The sequence below is a fragment of the Xenopus tropicalis genome, chromosome 3 (genome assembly GCF_000004195.4).
Source record: "Xenopus tropicalis strain Nigerian chromosome 3, UCB_Xtro_10.0, whole genome shotgun sequence".
In the NCBI taxonomy this organism is placed as follows: Eukaryota; Metazoa; Chordata; class Amphibia; order Anura; family Pipidae; genus Xenopus; species Xenopus tropicalis.
The window spans coordinates 132,381,032-132,393,525 of NC_030679.2; the positions used below are offsets into that span (position 1 = coordinate 132,381,032).

Sequence of the window (12,494 nt, forward strand, 5' to 3'; positions counted from 1 at the left end):
CAGGTAAAAAAAAGTAGGCAGAGCCACCAACAGCCAATCAGATTTCACCTATTGAATATTATTGGTTAGGTGTCAGGGTTCCCAAACTTTGCACAGTCAGTCACTGGGTGACTTCATACTCAAGGTTAGAAAAAGTGGACTGGGCCAAAAGCCAATCAGATTTCACCTATAGACTTCATATCTTGCCATTCTTTAAATATTAATACTAAGGTCCCCAAACTTTGCAGAGCTAGTCACCCGGTAACTGTGGTGCAGAGTTGGAAAAAGTGAAGTCTGATTGAAGCCAATCAGACTTCACCTATTTAATTTTTTTGGTTTAAAGGAAAATGAAAGTCAAATTTTACTAAGCACACTATTCAATAGTACTAGTGTTAAGTAAAAACACTATATTTCTGGCTTGCCTAATTAAATATTTACAGAGATACACATACTGCATGCTGTACACTCGTTTCAGTTAAAGGCGCCGCCATCTTTGAAAAGGAATGCTCACTTCCTTTCCCTCAACATCTGTACTGAGCATGTGCAGAATTCCCTCCCCCCTGAGCCTAGGCGCGCTCCCGTCCTTGCTGTTTTCTTATCAAGCAGAGCCACTCCCCACACAGCTCGCTCATTGCCCATCTCCTCCTCTCTGCTATATTAATATTGCACAGTAAGTGTTCGGATCTTCATATACACATGCCTACGGATATTCTCACTGAAGCAATGCCTTTAAGTTTTTTTATGAGTTTTGTATGAGTTTTTTCAGATCTATTAGTTTCTAAACTATATATATATTAGATAATGACACTGTAATGAACCAAAATTACTATTTTATAATGTACATCCATGATATTTTATAACGTACTCACATACACAGGTAAAAAATACACTCATAAATATGTTCACTCGTACATGTATTCAGTTTAAAGGGCACGTGTATGCAATCATTTTAAGTGATTTTTTTTAAAGAACAAGTTAATACCATCTTAACCCATTTTTACACTGTTTAAAGAGCAAGGTAATGAAAAAAATTTTTACACCCTTTTAAAGGGCAAATTAATACCATCTAATTTTTTTAATATAGAAATTAAACAAATTTTACAAGAAAGCGCGCTTACACATTTAGCCCTAAACACACTGTTTAATATCGAATTACTGATAAATTGTAATGGAAACTGTAGAAAGATTAAGTCAAAATGTTTCGGCATGAAACGTCATCATCTGATAATGCAAGTGTACATAGTTACATAGTTACATAGGGTTGAAAAAAGACCAGAGTCCATCAAGTTCAACCCATCCAAGTAAACCCAGCACACCTAACCCACACCTACCAATCTATACACTCACATACATAAACTATAAATACAACCACTAGTACTAACTGTAGATATTAGTATCACAATAGCCTTGGATATTCTGATTGTAAGTATATTCTGTAAGTATATCATACAATCTAATTTCTGATAACCATGTTATTTCTTAAAATAAAAATGTAATAAAAATTTCTCTTCTTTTTTTCAAGCTTACTGATGTTCTTGAAGAATTACGTCGAAGGCATGACACTGGGAACCCTAAAGAATGTTTTCCCATTAATCCAGAGCAGGGCACAAAAAGGAAATTGCCTTCCAAGACACAGGCAACGGAAAATACTACAGAAGACTCTTCTGACTCTAATGATGAATGACAAGAAGATCCAAAAAGAATTGGAAACACTGAATGGTGTCAGTGTGGGAAGTGTATCCCAATGACTACCGCCATAGAAAGTCTGTGTTGCCACAAAGTTTCTCTTATATTAAACCAGATTCCTGAGGAAGCATCTTGTGTCACCGAAAACCTCGAATATCAAACTGAGTGTGAATCGTGGGAGGGCCGAATGGAATTACCGAATGTCAAGTTTTAAAATGAAAAAAAGTTTCCACCCTTGGCAATATGTATGAGGTAAGTCTCAATACAATTGAAAAAATAGCGGCTTTAATAATAAAGATATGATGTGTAATCTAATAATTTTATTCTTCTTTAGAGCTTTACGGAAGATTGCCTATCGAGCATTTACAGTGTGGATATACACATTGTTGGGGCTGCGCAACCGAAAAGTAATTCCATTGTGTGTAGTGCGTGATATTTGGGGGAAAATTCCCAGATCCAAAAGGCAAATTTATGAAAGCTCGTGATTATTTTGCTGAGAACATGGCACTTGAGGCAGACGTGTAATTTTTTTTTTGGTGTTTGATAAAAAGAAAAATTTTACCTTATGTTAACATTCAAAAAATTGTTATTGTCACTGTTCAAATTTCAAAATTGTATTGTGTTTGTTTATTATGAATAATAAAAAATAGCTCAAACATTCTATTGAATATTTTGACATTTAAAAATTAAGTTTATTTTCAATTATTTGTATTTATATATTAATAAAAATGAAGACATGTTATCAGTTATATTTAGAGAATGCAGTATCAATTGTACATGGATCATGACCTTATTCCAAAATATAACAAGTTTTTGGTTACAAATTTTTTTTTATTGAAAAGCCTATAAAGAATGATTAGAAATAGATAGATATGTAAAACTTCAATAGAACAATTTCCATAAAAAATAACATGAAAATTTTGTATTAGCCCAATAATAATTTTGTTGGCCCTGAAGAAAATTTAACATCAACATTAGTTATAAAGCTGTAATAACTGAATGTTGGTTAAGTACATATTTTCCATTATTGACTAGGTTTCACCAAATCGTGAAAAATGTTTTGCTATAACTAGGCTCTTTTCTGGTCATTCAACATTAGCTATATTTTTGGGCATTTCACGGGCAGTTGAAGACCAATCATGTTGTAATTCCCCAGTCAAAATCTTTAAACATGTTTATAGAAAAATATAGTAGGAGCGCATATATAAAACTAAATGAAAAACAAAGTGCAAAATAGTTTAAACAATAAATCTGTTTAACAATATAGAAAGGCGCAAACACCAAGTAGATGTGTGAAAAGGCTTATTCACTTTGTGTAAGTCACCATGTGCTGTAGTACAAAATGCTCACCACATGGCGATAAGTAGTTGGCCAAAAGTATATCCAAGATCAAGTTGCAGCTGTATCCTCAGTATGGGCACAAAAAGGAGAAGAGGAATATTATGCCCATACTAAGGATCTTGGATATACTTTTGGCCAACTACTTATCGCCATGTGATAGCAGCTGACATTATAGCTTTGTCCCAGAAAAATTTATTGTGTTGCCTAACAATAGGACAGCCAGGGCTTATTAGCATCACTACAGTAAAATAGGATTAATTCTTAATGAAATGACAAAAAGACTTTGATTAAATGACTCCATGATGTCTGGGAACAAGGATAGTATGTAAAATAAAGTATAGGGACTAACCAGAAAGATTGTGTTGCCTAACAATAGGACAGCCAGCATCACTACAGTAAAAATTTGATAAATTTTACTGAACTGTTAACATATATTAAATGACTCCATGATGTATGGCTTTACATAAATATCAAGATAGACATTTTAAAATAAAAATAAATACTCAGCATGGAAACAAAATTATTGTAAAATGGCTATTTGTCAATTATGGGAAATTGATCAGTAGAAAACAAAGTATATATTGCTGCATAATTGTTTAAAACAAGTATCTTAGTTAATATGTATTTGTAGCATTACTTTACATAGTGACATTACATTCAGTTTAAAAACCCTCTTGCATGTTTATCAATTACTTAGAGTATAGATTTGCTGTGCATATACAGTGTTAGGGTGTAGAAAACGGGTAATGCTTGAATGCAAGACATAATGCAAAGAGGTGTCTTCTTTACAAAGTTGATCTGACAAAACCTAATGATTCCCTAATGATTGACGTGTGGGTGACGTAATTCCCCCGCGACTGAAATTTATTAGGCACTGTTTTTGTTGTGTAAGTCACTTTGAAAAAGGCTAGTGACATAGCAGATACGTTAGTCTTCTCAATAACAGACTATTCTTTTTATAAGTCCTGTGAGTGCGGATCTCTTTGTTGCTATATTTAACATTTTTCTTTTCCTTTTGGCAGTAGAAATCATGCCCAGCTGCTTTGTGAGTGGCTGCTTTCACTGCAGTGGGAAAAAGTCCTCTACAGAAACAATAATGCTCACCTTCCCATCATGTCTCATGAAGATTAAAAAGGTGGCTACATTGATTGGTTTGCACAAAAGATTTTAAAATACGAAGAATTCCTATCGTGTACGCAGTGTTCACTTTACTAACGAAAGCTACGAATTAAAAGAGAAGATCACTTCAAGCTGATTCCATACCCACCATTTTAAAAATTCCAATTACAAATGTGCACAGAAACAATAAGTCATCTTCAAATAGTGAACATCCTTTAGTGGCTCCCACACAAGCTACAAAAGGTAGACGCCAGCACATTTATCGAACCACAACTTTTCAAAATGGATAAAGCCGTGCAATGGCCAGAATATGAGTTCAGCACTGAAGGAACAGTGGAAGGTTGAACATGATCATATGTATGAAACGCAGCCAAGAATACTACAGACAACTCCAATGAAAAGGATTAGACATTGTGATAAGGTCACTGTCAGGATACCTGGGAAAGTCCAGGACGGAGCATATATATGTCCCAGGTTCCTAAAAGAATGGTTCCGGGACTGCTAGTCCGGCCCGGGTGTTGTGGGTTTACCTGAGGCATCTCAGCTGGCTAATTAAAAGGCAGCCTGAGCAAAGTAGAATGCTGCAGTCTGGGGGAAAGACACGGGGAAGCTGCCTGTGGGAGCTGATTGAGAGATTTTGAAAGCACTACAAGGTTTGAACTTTGTTTTCTTTTCTCTGTGTGGGAGACAGGCGGTAGGTCTGCTCCTGGTTAGGTTAGGACAACTGACCTGTGTTATGTAGAGCCCATTATGTGGCAAGGATTTTATTTTGAACAATTTTGTAATTTTTATAGAAGTAAAAATTAAACTGCCTAAAAGAGAATACACTCACGTGTTGTAATTGTGCCAAGGGCTGCTTTACCCCCAGAAAGCTGGTCCCCGCTACCTAAACCCTGACAACATCCACAGCCATCAGTGGCTCCCTAGATGATGCTGACCAAGATATTTGACATACAGACACAATGTCACTGAACCTCCACAGCTCTGTACATGACCTCAGTTGCACAGTAACCATCACATTAGTCCAGAGCTTCTGACAGACTAACTTCCAGAAAATGAGGGGTATAATGAATCTTCAGTGACTGACACATCGACTGTTCTAGAATACAGAGCTTTGTAAAATAACAGAAATTTGTTTTTGAGTCATGTCTTGATTCATTAAAAAGAAAACTTACTAGCAGTATTGAGTGCAACAAGAAAAATCTTTGAAATGCTTCATTCATAGAAATTAAAAAACATTGTCTAATTACATTTGTGTCAGTTTCAGTTGTTTGCCTGAATGGATATAGTTACACGTTGTGGAAAAGCCAGCCATGCATTGTAAGTTAAGTCAAAAATTAAAAAGAGGGCAGGAATTTAGCCCCTAATGAAGACCCTTTATGGGTCGAAACACCTTGGGCTAATGTACTATTTTGTTATGTTATTTTGTATTTAATAAACTTATTTTTACTTTTACAGTGTGCAGATACTTTTGGCAGCAAATGGCAGCATGGGGGGGGAAGGGTCTGGAAACACTCGCAGGTCTAAGAGGTACCTGCCTAGCGCCCCCCCACTGTTGCACCCTAGGCAGGTGCCTCTTCTGCCTATCCCTAGTTCTGGCCCTGGGTGTGCGCTCTCATATCTTTCAATACTTCCATTATTATACAGTGGCTGTAATTTTTATAAGGTGCGTGAAATGTTTGGTTTATTGGGACTTCAGTTCATCTCATAACACTTTCTACTGATAACAGTGAAAGGTTTTTTTCCCAGAATATTGATGTACAATGGCAGCAAGAACAACAAAGATTACATGATGCATTCAATGGCATAGGAGTTGTGTCTTGCAGATGATGGGCAATGCGACAGGCCAAGTATTGTGTTTACAGTTTTATGGAAGTGGACACTACGCATTTACAAAGTGCCTGGATTGTAGCTGGATCATATAAAGTAACTGCAATAGCAACAGACCGTCACCCTGGAATTATAAAATTAATGTGTGATGTGTCGAAAAACAAAAAGGCATAGCACATGAGTTTGATCTGTGGCACTATCCCAAGAGTTTAAAGAAACACTTGTTTGAAGCAAGAAAAGAGAAACTGCGCTGCTATAGCTGAATGGATACCAGCTATAACAAACCATCTGTGGTAGTCTTCAAGGTGAAGGTAACTTATGTATATTGCAGGAAAGATGGCAATCTGTTGTTATGCACATAACAGATCAGCATGAATGGGATCATGGGATAATGTACCTTGTGTGCACACACATAAATTACAGATGAGGAGTGTACCAGACGACCATGGGTTGAAAAAGACTCCCAAGCCTAATTTTCCCTGGCAGAAGTAGTCCTGTCAAAGAAAATGACCTTGAGCACATGGCTCATTTTCGCCATACTGGACCATTAGAAGTGTATCACAGTTTTTCCCTAACGTACCGACCTAAGATCAATTTCAAAATGGATGGAATGGAGGTCCGTACAAAAGTTGCAGCTCTAGCCCATAGTGCAAAATGTACACAGACAGCAATCTTGTGTCCTATGGGCTGGTGAGGAAAGAAACACTCCCACATAAACTTGTGTTCCCAAAATACAAATAAAAATAGGTTACTAAAGCACTATATGAGCCCACAACCAATGCACATATAATTCCAATGTTAGTGGATGTGCCCAGATTACTTCAGGGCAAATAGTCCCATAGTTGGGATCCCAGAAACTGTTGAACAGAGACCAAATAAAAGTTGGACAGTTCTGCAACATATGTCAAGATTTCAAGATCGAAGCATGTAAACCCAGTATCATGTGCCAAGCTTATTTAATCTCCCATGGTCGGTGCTCCTGTGCTTTCCTGCACTTCTTGGTCAAGTTCAAGTCCAAGCCAGTTCTAACATTATAGTTGTTTAGACTCATTAGGCAAATGGCACACAAGGCAAATCCTTATCTTTTCTCCACATGCAGAGAAAAAATGATAATGCACTTTGCATGACTTGTAATTCTTATGGATGTAAAGTGTGCCATAGGACTTTGAGAAAACAAATAATGTACACCCTGTTGTAAAATCAGTATATTTGATGTCAACTTCGGCGTTTCATTGACTTAGCGTGGATACTTTTGAACTGATACACATACAGTACATGCTTTGGCTAATGTGGCATAAATGTGGATTATACATCTAAACTATAGAAACAAAATAGAAACTGAATAGAACTCTTGCCAGTTTACACAACAGGTAGACACCCAAACCACAAGGTTTCCAAGGACCCAACACTTACTACAATTTCAAAACGCTTAGTTTACGGCTTAAATATATGGGGTCTTACAATGTTATAATATGACATAGGATCTGTACATTAAGACTGGACTAGAAAACTATAATACATTTGTACTTGCAAAGAATACACAGCATCCTAACAGAATCTATTGGAAAATAGAATGAGGGCTGTTTGTGCTTATATCAACTGACAAGGCTCAATCCACCTTTCTCAGATTTTTGCAGGAAAACTCATTTCTTGCTTTTTTTTAAAAAAAAAAAAAAAAAAAAAAAAAAGCAAATAACCAGTAATTCCTGTCCCTATAGTATACCTTCCCTACCCATAAAGACAATCAAAGGAAACCCCCACGTGAGTTGCAGGCTGAAAAACCTTGTCATCTTTCATAGTTTTTCCCCGAAATGCATTTTTGTAATGGCAGCACAAAGCACAAAGCTGCTAAAGTTGCCAAAAACTCCCAATTTCCAATTATGGTTTCAACTTGAATGTTTGATGTCAAAAAGTAGAGTGTAAAAAATTCCTGTAAAATTCTGGAGTTTATTCTCTGGTCTTGTCTTCAAATTTCATAATAAAATCTGCCAAATTCTACATAATCTATTTGAGATTTTTTTTATAAAAAATAAAGTTCAAAGATTCCAGTGTGGCCTATATTAGCAAAGCATGGCAAGCTCTCAACCAGTTGGATAAAGATTCTGCAGCATGGAAGGTGTAATTTTTTTTTTCTTCAAGTTGATTACTACAACTACTATTTCAATTAGTGTAAATACAATTAAAAATGGGGACAAATCTATTACATTTTTTTAATAAAATCTTTAGAATCTTCTGATAATGCTGCCAGTATGGAAGGAATAAGTATATGCCATGGCCTATGTCATTTAGTTTATTTAATTACTAGGCATGCAGCAAAAGCGCTGTCGATAAATGAAGATTTCATGGATGTATACTACCATTTCCAAAATAAATGCAAAAACAGTGGCTACTCTTTAGGACTGTGTGTCCTTTTGTTACACACGTGTGTACATGTACGGTGTTTAAAGATAGATGAACTGAACTGTCCTAAAGTATATACAACATATTATGAGAGCAGATGTGTAGATAATAAATGCACATATCTTTTTCCAGCGTTATATCATATATAACGAGAGAAAGCTGTAGAAGGTTAAAGTTAAGTCACAGTACAAATGGAGAATAACTATACTTTTGCAGTTTAACTGATGACTTAGATGTCCTTCAACGCAATGAAGCTCTTATTTTCTTCAGAAACTCAGATGTCCTTGGCAAGTTCACATTTCACTGCTTGATCTGTCCCTCACTATGTTGACGATTGTGGAAATATTCTAGTTATTAAAGGAGGAGAAACATCAAATTAATAAATCTGTTATTGCCCATCCATGTGTAAACAGTGTATGCATAAGTTTCAAATGTAAATACATAAAAATCTTACCGGCTACATAGTCCCTTCTCATTAGATTGTGTTTTTCGTCATCTGTTAGACAGGTATAACCAATGCTCTGGGGAAAGCCTCCTCCATTTGTTTAGGTCTGGAGGATCACAATCTATTCTTACAGGGAATCGCTTTTGAAATTAAACTTGCTACAGGTACCCCGGGGGCTGGTGCTGTTTTCTCCTAACAGGGGCACCAGCCCGGGGTACAAGGTAAGCGATTTAAGTCACTTGGGGGTGTCTAACATTTTGGCACCCCCAAGTGACACTGCCTTTCTTTCTCCTTTAAAGACAGAGAAAGTAGACAAGCCACATGACTGGAGGGAAAGTTAGAGACCTAGAGTGAGAGGAGAAAAAAGGAGTAAAATAGCAGTGGAGAGATATGACTTACACTTACTCCGGTTGGTGTGTTACTTGTAGTCTTCTGGTTTGTGGTACTCTAAAGATCACATTAGATCTAAATCAGTCAGGTCCTAAAAGAGAGAAAAACACAAGGTTAGGGGAAAACATTAAGGCCAACATACCGGGGTTTGTTCACAACGAAGAAACCTTTACTCTCCAAAAAGGCAGAAAATTCAGCAGGGGAGGTGAGCATCTAAATCTCCTGGTAATCAAATATGGTAGCCTACTCAGCAATGTTCCACAAGCGACACCAGGCAGTCTGTGCAACTTTGACCTCTTCCAATGAGCTAAATCTCCTACATTTCCTCCATAGATGAGTTGTCAAGTTTTTGTCCACTTTGAAGCAACAAGGACAAACCAGGGAAACCTGATTTGGTCTAAAAAAAAAAAAAAAAAATTCTGTGTCAGGAAGAAATACAAAATGATAGAGTGGGTGGGAGGCAGTGGTTTGAAGAACAAATAAAATGAGTACAAGAAAATTCAAAACATTGATGTCCTACAAAGATTTAGGTTTGTTGTATAACTCATGTTCTCTGTATAACTTATGTTGTATGTATATATGTATATATGTATATATATTTTCTTCATCAATTTTCTCGAGTCCAATGGGTGTTAAATTTGTGAAAAGCCATCACAGAGACACAGAGGTAAGCACTCAAGACTACTTGATTAACATATTATTCCAAAGTGTAATAAAAGGTGAAACAGCCTTCTTATGTGTGTGGTTAATAGAAGTAGGCTATATGATAGAAGTAGGATATATATGTAATATATGTATTAAAATGCTTATGTTTATATAGTTTAGCATTCTTTGCTCGAATGTGTATTGTTTGTGTAATAAAGGTGGAAAAGCCTTGTTATGTGTGTGTGGTTGATAGAAGTAGGGTATATGTAGGATATACATTATATTTAATATATGTATTAAAATGCTTATGTTTATATACTGTAGTTTAGCATTCTTTGCCCAAATGTGTATTGTTTGTACACATTGTTACTGTGAATATGGAATGATGGATGATTACAGTTTTGCGTCTGCCGCCTTTTAATCCCAGGAACCGTCAAGTCCCTGAGCCCTAGCCCTTGCTTGAGAGGGCATCATGGGAAATGTAGTGCAAGGGATCCTGGCAGCTCCTCAGGGCTGTGTCCTTCAGTTGCTAATGAGGGAGCCACAAGCTATTGTTAAGGTTTTGCCAGCCTGCCCCCAAACCCCAAAACAGGTGAGGCTCAGCTACTCACTGCGGAGAGAGAAAGATTTGGTTTGGGTTTAGGGATCCTTGACTTGTGGTTGACTTTGCAATACAAGTGCTGCTTGTGGTTATGTGTTGCATAATTGACGTCACCTTTTCTGTTTTTTCTTCAGCTCCTATAGGAATAGAAAAATTGCTTAATTGCTACAGAGGATTTTTGCCTAGAAAAAAAAAAGACAGAAGGCAGTTGGCCTGCCAGTATTGCTTACACTTTGGCCTGCCAAGCGATGTTTATTTTGTGACAAGCTATCATAATAGGTTGGCACTCCATACTGTTTTTTCAAGATTTTTTATACATGGTTTTATTTCAATGATACAATGGAATCTCACTCTTCCTTTACTGAAACTGTATCACAAAGCAAGCAGCTAAGAACCCAATTCAGGATGAAAAGGAGGACTATGAAGAAATGATGAAGAGCATCCACTTCTTGGGTCAAGGTACAAGGCCTTAGTAGATGTTCATGGATCATACTGGCTACAGTAACAATTATGATCTATATAGAGAAGGCTGGGTTAAACAAAAAGCAGTCAGCTGATGCCCCATTGCTCCTGGGATTCAGACAGTACCTGGAGAGAATATACACAAAATCTGGAATAAAATATGGAGGTACGATTTTCTGATCCGGAAATGCTGGCAAACTTTTAATGTCACTGAAATATTTAAGCAAATCAGTTAAGTGAGTTTTGTTACCTCATTCCCTATAGGTTATAAAAAGGTATTGGATGTGTGTGCACGAGCAGATTATAAATGTGTGCATTGAAATTTCTGAGTGTCTTTACAGGGCGGCCACCAATCCAAAAGGAGTGCTGAGATTTAGACTGGCACATAATTTAAAACAAAATCATTGGTTTGTGCCAATGCAAGGATCAGCTTGGAAGAGGACAGGATGAGTGTCCTTGGAGGGTCTGCTTATTTTACAGCGCCTACATCTGATAGAATTACTGTTGACTTATTCTTGGTAAAACCAATTTAAACACGTTGACATTTTCTTTCCCCTACAGGTTTGATGTTTGTATGGCAAATGAGCAGGACATGGACCGAACTTCAACCTCAAGGTTAGATTTGCACATGGATTCAGGATAGTCAGTGACTGTGGTATAAGTAGAATTTGTCCTTCTTGATGTGTTCTTACAATTCTTCTGAAACCAGATCTGACTTTGCTTTCCAGGGACAGAGAAGTGCTGGATTCTATGACTGCAAAGACAGACGAGTAGCCTAAGGCAGATGAAAAAGATGGGGACTTGACAACTGGCCAAAAGTCCTTGGAAAGTATTGTTACGACAGATGGAGGAGGCAGCAGACAAATCTGGATGCATTATACAACATTTGTAAGAATTATTCAATGATTTTTGGCTTCATTTTCTAGAAGTCTGTTTTTTGCTGTCTAATTATACATCTGCACAAACATTTTATTTCAGCACATTTCATGCATGGGAGGCCAAGCATCTGCCAAGTCCTGAACTACATGAAGCGGCAAGGGTAGTTCAAGCATATTCAGACAGTGGAGGAGGTCCTGCAACACTTGGGAGACTGCGGACACTCTCCATGCAGGTGAAAGAAGCCATCCTTAAGATGCAAAAACAGAAAAAACCATCAGAAATTGCTACAATATTATTAGGAGTGGCAAAATCTGCAGTTTGGTACATCCTGAGAAAGAAAGCAAGCACTGGAACTAAGCAACGCAAAAAAGTTGCTGCAGTAAAGGTCTGGCAGAGCATTAAAAAAGGAGGTAACTCAGCATCTGGTGATGTCCATGAGTTCAAGACTCCAGCCTGTCATTGCCAGCAAAGGGTTCTCAACCAAGTATTAGAAATGAACATTTTATTTCCAGTTAATTAATTTGTCCAATTACTTTTGAGCCCCTGAAATGAAGGGATTGTGTTTAAAAAAATGCTTTATTATGCATCGTTTTGTTCACCTCACTGAATTAAAGCTGAAAGTCTGAACTTCAGCTGCATCTGAGTTTTATTTAAAAATTTATTGTGGTAATGTACAGAACCAAAATTAGAAAAACGTCTGTTCAAATATTTATGCAC

The 12,494-nt window shown here is 36.9% G+C and overlaps 1 long non-coding RNA gene across 2 annotated transcripts; it reads right to left on the minus strand.

The window, feature by feature from the left end:
* Positions 1–8,565: 8,565 nt before the first annotated feature.
* LOC116409795 lies at positions 8,566–11,999 on the minus strand. Of its 2 annotated transcripts, none has more exons than XR_004222076.1 (4): positions 10,447–11,999; positions 9,438–9,587; positions 9,206–9,281; positions 8,566–8,702 (listed from the first exon to the last, which is right to left on the minus strand). It is a non-coding gene; the product is annotated as an uncharacterized LOC116409795 (long non-coding RNA). The 2 variants fall into 2 exon arrangements; XR_004222075.1 differs by having other exon boundaries at positions 9,200–9,281.
* Positions 12,000–12,494: the final 495 nt, after the last annotated feature.